Here is a 15,311-nt window from a genome sequence, read left to right as displayed (position 1 = left end):
GGAGTGCCCTGCCATGCAGGGGTGGCCCTGCGTAGGGGAGCCCCAAGCACAAGGAGTGCACCCCATGGGGAGAGCCGCCCAGCACAAAAGAAAGTGCAGCCTGTCCAGGAATGGCGCCGCACACACGGAGAGCTGACACAGCAAGATGACGCAACAAAAAGAAACACAGATTCCCGTGCCACTGACAACAACAGAAGCGGACAAAGAAGAACACACAGCAAATAGACACAGAGAACAGAAAACGGGGGAGGGGGGTAAGGGGAGAGAATAAATAAAATAAATAAATCTTTAAAAAAAAGCTTCATCGATGGTTTCTCTTTGTAATTAATTTTTTTTTTTTTTTAACATTTAAGCCTCTGGTTTCTCTGGATTTATTTTGGTGTAAGGAGTGAGGTAGTATACAGTTTTGCTTTGTTTTGTTTTATTGCAGACAGCTAGTGTGCCAGATTAAAGACAAGACACAGATTTGTTGACTGTATTCCCAATGAGCAGTGGCTTCTATTTCCCCTCCGCTTAAATCATTTCTGGCTTAGTGATTGTTTTGGCCAGTCAAGTATAGCAGAAGTGATTCTTGCCAGGTGCGAGTTTAGCATTTGATAGCACTAGTAGCTACCACCTTGGTTTCATGACAACCTAAGTTGTCATGATAGATGATTGACCACCTTCTATGGAGGTTGTATGGATAAGCCTTGAGACTACCTGGAGAAAAAGAGGGGCCAAGAGGAGCCCGGTTTTCCAGCTGTCCCTGCCAAAGTACCAGGCATATGAGCCCTCTTGGACCCTGCAGACCACCTCAGCTGCCAGCCAAACACCGGGTGACCCAGACATTGCCATGTGGAACAAAAGAGTCACCCAATTAAGTCCTACACAGGTTCCTGACCTGTAAAATCTCAAGATATAATAAAATGGTGGTGGTTTAAACTATCAAGTTTTAGGGTAGTTTATTGTACATAATTAGACAACTGTAACAGTTGACCCATTTGCCCCAACACAATTTTTGAGTAGTTCATCTTTTGTCTACTCACTTGAATTTTTACCTTTATTAAATATTTGCTTTCCTTTTGTAGACCTATTTCTTAACTTTCTGTTATATTTTAATAACTTGTTTTGCTATTCCTTCACTCTCTGGTAGAGCTAATAACCCCTTGTCTGTCTTATTTTTCAAGAAGGTTTCTGCCAATTTGTGAATGCTTTTTTTTCAAGAAAGAAGACTTGGTATAATTTTAATATGTAACGAAAAATTTATTAGTGTTTATTAGGACTAAATCGAACCTATATCTAAATTTAGAGAAAAATAAAAGAAATTTAGAGAAATTTTTCATTTTTCTTCTTTTATGAACGTCATTGATTTATTTAAAACCTGTACACCTTCTTGAGTACTTTACCATTTTTGCTGTCATAAGTAGAAATTAATATTTCATTGTTTTCTGAATTATTATTTTTCTACATTGCTTGAATGTAGGAAACAAATATTTTTCATAATAATTTGAAACTAATCAATAACTGAGGGTTTTTGCTTCTCATAATTATTTATTTAAATGTGTAGGTTTTCTATATATATAGTCATATCCATTCATATTAATCATTATTTGGCCTTTCTTTCCAAAAATCAATCTTTCTTATTTCTATATTGTAAGGTCCAGAAGGGCTTTTTATTTTTGTCTCTTTTATGCATTGCTATATCCCTAGTGCTCGTTCCCTGACACAGTAGATATTCAATAAAAATTTGTAGATTAAATTAAATAGTATAATAACCAATTAAAAAATGGGCAAAAGACTTGAAAAGACAATTGTCCAAAGAAGAAATACAAGTGGCGAAGAAACACATGAAAAAATATTCAACATCACTAGCAATTAGGGAAATGCAAATCAAAACTACAATGAGATATCATTTCACACCAATTAGACTGGATGCTATAAAAAGCTGGAAAACTGTAAATGTTGGAGAGGATGTGGAGAGATAGGAACTCTTTTTCACTATTAGTGAGAATTTAGAATGGTACAGCCACTATGGAGGACTGTTTGGCAGTTGCTAAGGAAGTTGAATATAGACTTGCCATGCAACCCAGCAATATTACTACTAAGTATATACCTGGAAGAGCTGAGAACAGAGACATGAACAGACGTCTTCATACTGATGTTCATAGCAGAATTATTCATGATAGCCAAAAGTTGGAAACAACCCAGATGTTTATCAAGTGATGAATGGATAAATAAATTATGGAATATACACATGATGGAATATTATGCAGTAGTAAGAAGGAATGAAGTCCTGGAGCATATGACAACATGGATGATCATGGAGGACATTATGTTGAGTGAAGTAAGTCAGACACGAAAGGACAAATACTGTATGATTGTGCTATTATGAACTAAATATATTGTGTAAACTCATGTTGTTTAATTAGACTGTAGATCACAAGAAAACAGAATGAGGGTAGAGAATGGAAAACTAAAGGGTAATCTGTGCAGAACTGGTAAAAAATGTTGTTTGTAAATCTTTGGAAATGAACAGAAATGATTAAAGCGTATCACAGTGTTCATAACTAGCACTAGTACTATATATAGTATGGGTATGGCTGGGTGAAAAGGAACATCTAACTCTAAAGTCAGGTGTTTATTACTAGAAGGAAAGCTAAAAACTGTAACATGGGATATAAGATAGTCAAACCTGATGTAAAACATGAATATGGGTGATATTGCATACATGAAATTGTTTTTACAAAATAGAAATACAAATATACTAGAGAGAAGGAAAAAGATTAGCAGCTATGTACAGCAGGGGAAGCATAGAGAGATTGAGAGGTGATGAGCGTTGTTTGTTTTTTGCTTATTATTATTATTATTGGAATAATGAAAGTGCTCTAAGAATGACACATATATTTGATTATACCAAATACGACTGATTACATACCTTGGATAGATTTATGCTTTATTAATATGTATCAATAAAATTGATTTGTTAAGGAAAAAATTCGGGTAATAGCTAAGAACCTGTGATCTGCAATCAAATCACCTGGGTTTGAATCTGGCTGTCTACCCTTTATTGGATGTTTTACTACATCACTGAGTTAAATTTCTTTAGCCTCAGTTTCCTTTTTCATCAGTAATTTGGTGTTATAATTATATCTATCTTATAAAGTTGTGAAAGTTAAATAAGATAAATTCTCCAGAAAATGAGCTTAATTGAGTACTTGACATACAAATTCTTGATATTTGTTAATCTTTATCATTATTTCTTTTGTCTATTATCTTTGGCTCCTAGTTTTAAAACCCAGTAAAGTAATAATGGTGGTAAATTTCCCTTGTTTATAATAGGAATGCTTATAAAGTCTCACCATTAAGCATAATGTCAACTCTTGGTTTAAGATGGATTTTTTAATATATTAAGGAAGAATATATAATATATATGTATGTAATATATATGTCTGTGTATATACATATAAATTATTTATATATGTGTATACTTAGTTAGAAATAATATTATTAAGGTTTTTATTTAGAATATGTATAAGATTTGTTTAAATACCTTTCAGAATCTACTGAGATAATCCCATTTCTCCTTTTAACCATTTAATAAACTATATCAATATAATTTTTTAAAAAGATTTATTTTATTTATTTATTTCTCCCCATCCCCTTGTTGTTTTTCACTTGCTGTGACTGTTCATCTTCCTTATTTCTTTAGGAGGTACTGGGAGCCAAACCCAGGACCTCTGATGTGGGAGGGAGGTGCCCAATTGCTTGAGCCACTTTTGCTCCCTGCTTTATTGTATTTCTCATTATGTTTTTCCTCTCCATGTCTCTTGTTGCATCATCTTGTTGCATCAGCTTGCCACACCTGCCCACTGCATCAGCTCACTATCTTCTTTAGGAGGCACCGGGATCTGAACCAGTGACCCCCCATGTGGTAGGTGGGAACCCTGTTGCCTGAGCCACATCTGCTTCCCTCAATTTAATTTTTAATATCAAAATATTATTTTACTTTGGTATTAGGAATCCAAATGGCATTTTTCAGAATTAAGACTCTTAACAATGGTTGGGGAGGATAGTGGTGCAGGGAGGTGAATGGGGTCATCAGTGCTGGAATGTAAGGATGAGTAGTGTGGGTGGGGTTGGACTATCCATAGAACTGGGGAGAGGGCTAGAGGAAGGAACAGGTGAACTCTTGGGATTTGTAGGCCCGTGGTTAAAACTACAATGGTGGGAATGTTCTTTTGGCAAATATGGCAGAAGAGGATTACTGGTGCTGGGCATTGGGAGTAGGGGATATGTGAGATAGCATGCACCTGGGGCATGCTTCTATGGAATATGAAAGTGTTCATCTTGTCATAAGGTGCTATCTCAGTGGGTGGGAACCCATACAATAAACAATAAAATATTAAACTTCCATCCTAGGGAGTCCTGCTATGTTCTCAACTGGAGGGGCAAGACTCTTTAGACAACATAGGCAGTGCTTAACAAAAGAAAAAAGACCACTATGTCAAGCCCTTAATATTAATGCATGTAACTATGAACGTTTTTCTTCGAAAATTGAAACTTAGTGGTTACCATAGGTTCTAAGGGGAGGGGGAGGGAAGAATAGATAGAACATATGGCATTTTTAGGTTACTGGAATTGTTCCGTGTGATCTTGCAATGATGGATATAGGCCATTATACATTTTGTTAAGTGTAAAATGTAAACCATAATATAAACCATTGACCATGGTTATCAGCAATGCTTCAATATTTGTTATCAATTGTAACAAATGTACCATACTCTTGTAAGATGTTATTAATAGGGGAAAATGTGAGAGGGGGAGGGGTTGGGGTATATGGGAATCCCCTATATTTTCTATGTGACTTTTCTATAACCTAAAACTTCTTTGAAAATAAAGTGGAAAAAATAAAATAAAACACTGGGGGAACATACAAAAGAAATTATCACTATACATAAAAAATAACTGATCTTATACTGATGAAAGACACAAAACAAAAATTTTTTCTATGTTGTTATAATTTTTTTAATTTTTTCTTTTTGGCTTTGTTTTGGGGGAGGTTTTGGATGGCTGAAGGGTCACAGCTGTGGCAGGGGAGGATTACTGGTGTGGATGTGAGTGGTGATATGTGGGGAAGGGTGCACCCAGGGCCTGCCTCTACGGAATATGAATGTGTTCGAGTGGTCATGGGGTGTTGTCTAGGTGGGTGCAGACCCACACAATAACCAAAAGAATATTGAATCCCCATCCTGGGCGGTCCTGCTACATTCTCTAATAGAGTGGCAAGAATCCAGGGAATACACGGGCAGTGCCGGGCAAAGGAGGACAGACCAATACATGAGGGCCTTGATATTGATGCTTGTATTTATGAGCCTCATTCTTGTGAAATTGATAGTCTAGTGTGATGGTTAGGCTAATGTGTCAACTCAGCACAACCGGGTAATTTTGCCCAGTTGTGTGGTCAAGCATGCACTGGGCTAATTGTAATACAAAGACATTTATGGACTTCAGTCACCAGTGAGTCTACTGCATAGATAGCTGATTATGTCCACATCAATCAAGGAGATACCATCAGCAATGAGTGACGCTTTATCCAATCAGTTGAATGCCTTAAAAGGGGAAGTTATTTCAGCATTCAGAGGGAATTTCCCAGCTCATCTGTGGACAGCCAATGTCTCCTGGAAATTCATCAAAGACCTTCATTGGACTTTCATCAGAGCCCCTGGTTTGCAGCCTGCCTGTGGAACCTGGACTTGTGCATCCCCACGGGCACATGAGAGACTCTTAAAAAATCTCTTACTATTGACAGATATCTCCTGTTGATTCTGTTTCCCTAGAGAACCCTGACTAATTCACCTAGTATTATATACTGCCTAAGAGTTACCTCCTGAAAGTCTCCTTGTTGCTCAAATGTGGCCTCTCTCTAAGCGAAATTCAGCATATAAACTCACTACCTTCCCACTGGCACGGGGCATGACTCTAGGGGTTGATCATTGGAATTGTTTTGCATGATATTGCAATAATACGTGAGGTATTATTACCAAGTCCAACTGGTAATGCACTTGGAAAAAGACCTTGACACAAAGGGGCAAATATTTAATACAAATGGGTTTTTATGGTTAAGAGATTTCAAAGTGATTTGGGAGTTCATTCCAGAGGTTTCACTTATGCATGTCTCAGGAAGATCTCACTATCTGCTATAGTAAACAGAGCCTCAAATAGGGGGGTCCTGAGAGTTCTAGAGACATCTAGATACTATAGGCAGGACAGACAACCTAGGAGTTCAGCACCCTGTCAGGGGGTCTTCCTTGGAATATATGATAACCTATCACCCCAGTGTATTGGAGTTAGACTCATTTATAATTTTCCTACACATTCTTCTTTTATTTGAACCTATAATTAGCACTATACCCATTAAATATGTGTACCAGAGACTTAAATCTTCCAGCTGTTTATATGCTGGTTACGCCCTGATTCTCAGGAAAGTTGCAGCCAACGCCTACTCTCCAGTTAATCAGATGTTTCCAGTACAACTAACAAAAGCTAATGATGGGCAATGCCCATCCCCCCAAAATAAAGTATCTACAACTGCAAGCAAGACAGTGCCATCCATCTGCCCCATGGGATCTAAGTACCCTCTCAATCAGAAGCAGAATGGGCATCAGCATCTCCAAATCCTCAAGACTGAGGAATGCACAAACATAAAGGGGGAGTGCCCTATGGACTAAAGTAGACATTATTATTCTACTAATAATGGAAGAATTTGTAACATTGATATAAAGCAAAGGTTCTTAACCTTTTTTTATTCCATGGACCCTTTGCCAGTCAAGTGAAAATCACAGACCCTTTACTAAGTCCACACTAGCCTGTGTTTTATGTTTTGTTTTGTTTTTTTTTGCATTTCAGTTCAAGCTCATAGACGCCTTGTTAAGAACCACTGATAGAAAGCAATGGTCACCAGAAGTTCTGAGAGAAAGGAGAGGGAAATGTAATATGGGGCATTTGGGGACATTGGAATTGTTTTGCATGATATTGTAATGACAGATACAGGCCTTTATAGGTTTTGTCAAAACCTATAAAATTGTGCCATGCAAAGTGCAAACCATAATGTAAACTATAGACCATGGTTAGTAGCAATTCTTAGATATGTGTTCAGCAATTGTAAGAAATGTATCACATTAATGAACAATGTTGTTAATGTGGAAAAGTGTGTGTGTGGGAGGGATGGGGTATACAGGAATCCCTTATATTTTTGATGTAACATTTATGTAGTCTAAAGCTTCTTTAAAAAAAAAAAAAAAAGACTATTAAAAATATATGTCCTGGGAAGCAAATGTGGCTCAGGTGACTGGGCTCCTGCCTACCACATGGGAGGTCACTGGTTTGGATCCCGGTGCCTCCTAAGAAGACAGCAAACTGACAAAAGAGACACAAAAAGAAAAAACATAATGAGAGACTCCAAAAAAGAAGGGAGCAGAGGTTCCTGGTGCCTCCTAAAGAGAGTGAGCTGGTGCGATGGGCAGCGATGACAAGCTGACACAACAAGATAATGCAACATGAGACATGGGGAAGAAAAACAGTGGGAGACACAAGAAAGCAGGGAGCAGAGATGGTTCAAGCAGTTAGGCACCTCCCTCCCACATTGGAGGTCCTGGGTTCAGCTCCCAGCACCTCCTAAAGAAACAAGGCAGACAAACAGGTACAGCAAGTGGAAAACAACAAGTGGGTGGGAAGAAACAAATAAATACAAATCTTTAAAATATATATACACACACACACACACACACACACATGCTTATCACCAAAACACAATTTACTAATACTTCCTTAGAAAACTGTAAGTTCTCAAAATGTAAGATCCTTAAATTGGCCTAATTTTCAATGTATCTGGGAGATTCCTGTGTTCTGATGCTGATTCATAATTCAGTCATGTGAAGAATCTGCAGCTATACCAAAATTTATCTGAAAGAGGAGCTTTTTTTACAAGCAGAACCCTGAACTCCCTGTATCTCAACAACCACAGAACTGGCTCTCGAATTTACCCTTTGTCCCAGGTGTGGCATAAATCCTCTTGGTACACAGACCTTTCCTCCCCGGCAGTTTCATTTTGTCCACTTTCCAACTCAAACTGCCAGTGCCAGCCTACCTAGTTATGAAACGGATTATTAGTATTTATTGCATATAAGGGACATTAAAATTTCTTCCTGTTTATTTAGGTTCCAGCAGCTATGGCCTCTAAAAGAGGCAATTCAAAGAACCACAGTTTTACCAAATCCCAATCTTGAGTCCGATAAAAGAATTTCTTCCAAATTTGTGAATTTATTTATATGTTGTGTCTCATAAATGCATAAAAATCATGTTAATGCACCTTTAGAAAACCATTTTTGATAAAATGAATAAATTGCCTGAAATTTCCAGTCCTCTACCTTAGGTTTGAATTGTGCTCTTTCAATTCATTTCTGGTTTAACCTCCATGTATAAATTAGCCTTTTACATTTTGACTCCATTAAGAATTTTCTCTTTATGCCATGAATATAAATATTCCCTAGTGTTCTTGAATTAAGGATTTCAAATATCTTTCTTTTTATCCATAGCTTCTTTATCTTGCTGAGTTTTTTCACTGGAATACAATGGATGGTTGATCTCTTTTTGCGTAGACTTAACTCTGGTCTTTAAAAGGTTATTGCTTTCCCATGTCGCTGAAAACAAGGTTCCAAACCATAATGTGTTAAATGTGAGAGCCCTAGATTAATTCACCAGAGCCCCATGTCCTGTAACTATTACTACCCAACTTCCAGGGGCATTGTCTGAGGCTGACTGTTTTTTCCTCCCTAGTATCCAGTTCATCTAAAACTATACTCCAAGTAGCAACAACAACAACAAAATAAATAGGAAGAAAGCTGGATGAGTTATTGGCTTGTATATCTCCTGTGGAAGTGTTCTCCAGTGCCACATTTCTGGTCCAATAATTTAAAAACATTTATTTGTGAAGGAAGTGTAAGCTTCTCTTCAAATATAATCTTTGGCTGCCCAAAAGGTAGACTAGATAAAAGGGTTGTTGCTCCACGTATAAATTAGCCTTTTATAGTTTGGAGATGGGGTCTGGAGCCGGTATTCTTGGTGCTCCTCATCCCCTGCTCCCTTGCCTAGAATGGCACCGAGAGGTCTTAGGGGAAGCCCTAGAGTGAAGGTCCAGGAGTCAGAGTGGGGTAGAGTCACACACACTGGACCTCAGATGAAATGATTCTGTTCAAGTATTTTGCCTGAGCTGCACAGTGTTGTCCTTCACTGTATTTTCCAAAAGTTTTATTTTCAAAATAATCACAGTGAACTCTTCCAGCTGTTTAACTTGATATTTACCTACATACTTCTAAATATTATGTTTTTACTGCCATTTTGGATTTGTTGGTATTGGATGTTATCTACCAATGTCCTACCACAGGAAGATTGAACTCTCTTTTTGTCCCGCAATCTCCTCCTCCTTCCAGCTTCACAATATAATTCTAATTTTTTGTTAAATCAGTATTATTTCCTTTCTTTTGACAATGTAAATATTGTTTGCTTCTGAGTCAAATAGTATATTAGTTTTGGCACAAACTTTGGTTTTTCTGAAAGTTAATAAATGTCTTGTAAACTTATTTGCTTAGGTTTTTTCTTTTGAACCTTAATTTTGTCCACCCTTTCAAACATCTGTTACATACTTGAATGCATAGCTTCCCAAATGCTCAAACATGTCATAAAATATCAGTTCCACTCTCCTCCCACCCCCATGTTCTCTCTCTTTCTGCTCCAATCTGTTCTCCAGGTCTGCTGCACAGCTAATGTCATGTGGCTTATACTCTTCAGTTTGTGATTCTGAGCTTCTGGATGGCAACTTTTCTAATTTCTCAGTTTATTCTCTCTTTTTTCTGGAGCATATGCCCTAATTTGCCTCCTGGAAAATGATGCATGGAAGGTAAATACTGAAACTTTGCTATCTGAAAATGTCTTATACCCTTACATCAGATTGAATATAGAACTCTAGCTTGAAAATTATGTTCAATGAGAAATTTTGAGACATTCTTCTGCTGAATTCTAACTTTACCTCTTCATAAGGATACATACTGCTGTGTATATTTATTCATTCCTTCCACTTGGCACAAGTTGGTCCTTTCAACATGGAAACTCGAGTTTCTTCAGTCCTGGGCAATGTTCCTGTATCAAATGTTTGAGTAGGGCATATTTAAAGAATTAATTGAAGGACGTAGAAAAACATTTACTAAGGACAAGTTAGAGGGCTGTTTACATTGTCTATACATAATAATGATGTCAATGAAGAGATGCAGCAAGTTAAAATATTCATAAATTTCCTGAAGTGGTCCAAACAATAAATGCTTTGACTATTTACTTTTTGAAAAGAACCCATCTGTGGAATTATACACTGCTATTAGTGGGTTAATCAACTCTTCTTGTGGTCTAATTTTTCCAGGTGGAGAACGGCAGCTAGAGTCATACTCTTGGCCTCTATTCTCACTCCTTACTTATTCCTGCCCTTAGGAAGAAGATTGACTTATGGGATTGGTGACTTTTAGGAGAAGCACACTCAGCTCAGAATATTCTGCCATCTCTCCTTATTTGTATCCAGTCTGTCCACAAAAGGTATGCATTCCAATCTCTTCTCTGTCATGGATTTAGGGGCTTGTCTCTGTGAGGGAGACCTACAGTTGTCTATCCTGCTTACGACTGGATGTCTACATTGTCTCATTAAAGGGAAAGTATTAGAAAGTGCATTGTAACCACACACCCTAACTGCATTTTCCAGAATCTGTTCAATAATAAAGGTGACGTTTAATCTCCATTGAAGTTACTTTTGTGTCTACCTCTCACTTGGGTCTGAAATCATGAAAGAAAAATAAATTATTTCCTAAAATCCCAGCAAGGATGTTACTATGCATAGCATGCATTTATGTATATATTTGTAGAACAGGAATATTTGCTCAAAACCATGAATGGTTTAAGGGATTCAAAAGCAATTTTGATATTGCTTGATTTCATTTTCTCACAACTTTGAAACCCAATTCCCACATCATTTGCAAAACCACCGTATATTTTTTCTAGCAGTACCTGAGAATAGCAAACCTCACATTTTCAAGTGTGTGCTTGCAGCTTTCTTGAGTGGGTCTTGTCAAAGCTAGCAGTGACTTTTTCATTAATAACAGAGGGAACGTCTGAAGTAGTTCCCACTGTGATAAATTCCCATAAGATTCCGTTTAATGAAGACATTTGCCCCAATTCATTTTTGTGACAGCAACATATTTTTAAAAGAATAACTGAGTCACTGCCACTAGAATACTATTGATCCAAATGGGACTTGGGTCTACCAGCCTTTTAAAATCTTGTTTGTTAAAAAGGTTTTTGACCCCATTACTCTCTCAGTTTGACAAACTTTCCCCAGTAATAAATATATAGGTAGTCCCAGCCCTTGCAGATACATTCCTTGACCAGATCACGAAATAGAAAAACACTATCATATTTTTTCTCATACCTAAAAGGTGCTTTTCATTCACCTACTCACTTAATTAATTAATTCAACAGATATTTTTGTGAGTGCTTATTATGTGTCAAGCACTATATTAGATTCTAGGAAATGAAAAATGTCATTATGGTGGAGATTGGCATAGACACTAATTATAATAATATAGTCAAATGTAAGGTGTATAAAAATATGTGCAGATTGCTTTGGAAATTCAGAGGACAAGATGATTTTGGCCAGAGGAGCCTGGAAAGGTTTCCAAAGGAAAAAAAAACTGTTATAGTCTTTTCAGTTTAGCAAACTTACAAAGATTTTTCATATAAATTAGATTTAAAAAAAATTTTTTTTCTTGTAGTAACATACACACAACTCCTAATTTCCCATTTTAACCACTTTCAAGTGTACAATTCCATGATATTAATTACACACATCCAAAGTGTTTTGCTACCATTACTAACACCCATTACTCCAACTTTTTCATCATTTCAAACATTAACTCTGCACTCATTAAGCAATAACTCCTCCTTCCACTCCCACTGCCCCCTTCCACTCCCTTATTCCCTCCCTCCCCAACCCACACCCTGTAAATTAGATTTTTACAAAAGGACAACCATATGCATGGATAATGTGGTAGACTGAATTATGTACCCCATACATGTCTACGTGTTCTTAATCTTAATCTGCATTTCTGTGGGTATGAACCCATTGAAAACAGGGCCTCCTGAAGATGTTATTTTTAGTTAAGGTGTGGCCAACTAAAGCAGTGTGGGCCTTAATACAGATTACTGGAGTACTTATAAAGAGAAGAAACCAGAAGCCATGGTCAGAGAAGGTTCCAGGGAAAAGCCAGAAGTCAGCAGAACCCTGAAGAGAAAGGAGAGGTCATGGCCATGTGACACAAAGCAGGGATATAAGCCAAGGAAACTCAAGGATTACTGGCAGCTGGCACCAGAATGTTACAGACTTTGAGGAGAAAGCATTGCCTGTTGATGCCTCTATTTTAGACTTCTCCCACTCTCAAAGCCATGAACTAATAAATCCCACTGTTTAAGCCATCCCATAATGTGGTATTTGTTATAGCAATTAGACAAACTAAAACAGACATGGTAGTGAAGATATGTATGAGACTTTGATCATGTTAATATTATTTACATTAAATTTCATGATAAATGTAATGGATAAATGGAGTCTCCAAAAAACAGAAGCGAACAGGGCTAAGACATATTCCATGTAGTATACGGTGTTTGAGCTGCACAAATGAGACTTGGAAAAGATCATAGAGAAAAGTATAAATTCCTTAGCTTTTGGTAATGAATGAAATCTGATCTGAAAACAATTTCCTCCAGTACTCCAAGTATAATATACATATTTGAATAGCAGAATTAGTTTGTGAGCCATTCTATTTGAAAATAGTGTTCTAATCATTAATTAATTACTTAATTCTTCTAACATTTATTGAACACTTACTATATATACTCTATGTGACAAAATGCACTAGATTTACACAGTGGTAGGAAAAGAAAATTCCTACAGCAATAAGCCTAGTAACATAAATGGATGACTCAATCTGGGTGTAATACAATACAGTATAGAGTGGTGGAGCCTGTGGTGAAATGCAGAGTGGATAAATTATCTAGAGAAATTAAAATGAAAATTAAAACAAAACTGTGCAGGTCAATTAAACACATTTACAGGCCCTCCAGTTAGTTTGAAACTCTTAGAGTCAGAGAATACAAGTAATATGACCCCATCCTTACCCATAGAAGTCTAAATTTGGTGAAGGAGATATGTCTGTAAATAGCAATAGTGCCATATCAATTTGCACTGATGGGGGGAGCTCAGCAGTGCTGTAGAACCACAGTTCATCAACATAGTGAAGATGAATGGAGATATTGAAATGGGTGTTATGCAATAATGCAAAGAAGAATTCAACTTATCATCATATAAATGGTTTGCCCTTTCCAACAAATATTTATTGAGTCTAATTCGAGTTAGAGACTGAGCTAGGTTTTGGAGATTCCATAATAAACAAAATGGACACAAGTCCTGCCCTCTTAGAGCTTATACCAAGTGAAGGAGATCGAATGGACAAAGTCAAGTACATAGACATGTAAGTAAAATAATTTTAAATTGTGAGATGTCCTGTTCAGGAAAAACAGAGAATTACTTTAGATGATAATAGGGTGGTCAGAGAAAACCTCTTTGAGGAAATAGCATTGAATATAAACTTCAGAATGAGAAAGGGCCGGTGAAGCAAGAGTATGGCAGGAAGTGGGAACCACATGTAGAAAGTCCTAGAACCTAAAATTAGCTTATCATAAGTGAGGAAATGGGAAAGGAAAGGTGAGGTAAGAGTACAGTGAGAGAGAGGGGCATACAGATTGGAGAGTTAGATAAGGGCTAGAGCATATCATTTCCTATTGGTCACCTTAAGTAATAGGAATTATATTCTATATGCCATGAGAAGCAAGTGAAGAGTTTAGACACCATTTGGCATAATTTGTTTTAACTTTGAGTAGATTACTCTTGCAGCTGTGTGGAGTCTCATTTGGAGAAGGCAAAAGTTGGAGTGGTGAGACCATTTAGGAGGCAACTACACCATAGAGGCAAAAGAAGATGGCTGCCTGAATTGGAAAGGTGTTAGGAGGAAATAGTCAGGAAAAGGACAAATTTGTGAAATATTTAGCAGGTAGAACTGACTAGATTTACTGAAAGATTGAATGTGGTAGGTGAGGAAAAAGTAGTTAGATGTTAGAATGATAACTTGTTTTCTGACTGAAGCAGGTGAGTTAATGGCAGTGTCTTTTATGGAGAGGCAATTGGCAAGAATAGGTGTGTATGTACGTGCATTTCCATTTGGAGATTGACTTGAGATACTTAAGCTAGGTATAGAAAAGGCAATTTGGATTTACAAATCTGTAGTTCTAAAGGAAAGATCTGGACTGGAGATAAAACTCTGGGGTCTATCAGTATGGTACTTAAAGATCACCTAGCAACAGTGTAGAGAGAGAAAAGAACCCAAGATCAACCCTGGAAGAACCCAACATTTAGAGGTTAAATAGAAGAGGAGGAGCCAGCAAAGGAGATTGAGAAGAAGCAGCCTTGAGTTAGGAGGAAAGTCAGAAGAATGTAATGGCATGGAGGTCAGGAAAATAAGTGTTTCAAGTGATCAAATGCCACTGAGAAATTCACACAACCCAAGGTACATGTGTTGATGATGAATCCTATTTAACTGTCAAATATAAAATATTTATAACTATAAACAGTTAATTTAATCTAAAAACCTACCAATGTGGTTAAATCTACCAATAGCTGAAATTTCTGATAAAATCTGGTATGGCAAGTTCTGACCATCACAATGGGAAAGAACACAGCATTCTGGTGCAAATTGCTTATATCTTCCTGCTCACACTTGCTCTTATACTTCTTGAACATACACAAAGGACTGATTTTGGAAATTCTCCTGAACAGAAGCATTCTTGGCTGAAATTCTCCATTGGGAAGAATTTTCATTTTTTCCAGCTTTTCTAATATCTGTTTACTTTGGAATCAAATAAGGACTCCCTAAAAATCACAAATCATTTAATATATTATATTTTTCATCCATAAGTTTTATCAGACTCAGAATCTCTAGTTTATGAAATTGGGTAGAATAAAGGTGCACTTGGCTAACTATTTTTTTTTCCAAGAGGGCATACTTTTACATTTATGACTTTTACAAACTAAATACTGTCTTAGAAATTTCTCAAAGCACTTGAGAATCTAATTAATAAAGTGTTTTTCCATAAGTTAAAGTTCAATTGGAGTTAAGTCAATTAAA

The 15,311-nt window shown here is 36.9% G+C and overlaps 1 long non-coding RNA gene across 1 annotated transcript in view; it reads left to right on the top strand.

Annotated features, from left to right (window-relative positions):
* The window catches only part of LOC131280617 (uncharacterized), a 198,907-nt gene that overhangs the window by 154,117 nt on the left and 29,479 nt on the right, over nt 1-15,311 (top strand). The window contains exon 3 of the long non-coding RNA XR_009188281.2: nt 10,516-10,617. This is a non-coding gene — a long non-coding RNA (uncharacterized lncRNA). The remainder of the gene's footprint in view (nt 1-10,515; nt 10,618-15,311) is intronic.

Source organism: Dasypus novemcinctus, chromosome 12 (assembly GCF_030445035.2).
Source record: "Dasypus novemcinctus isolate mDasNov1 chromosome 12, mDasNov1.1.hap2, whole genome shotgun sequence".
Classification (NCBI taxonomy): domain Eukaryota; kingdom Metazoa; phylum Chordata; class Mammalia; order Cingulata; family Dasypodidae; genus Dasypus; species Dasypus novemcinctus.
The sequence above is the reverse complement of the archived record's forward strand: the minus strand, read 5'-3'. Positions and strand labels throughout refer to the sequence as shown.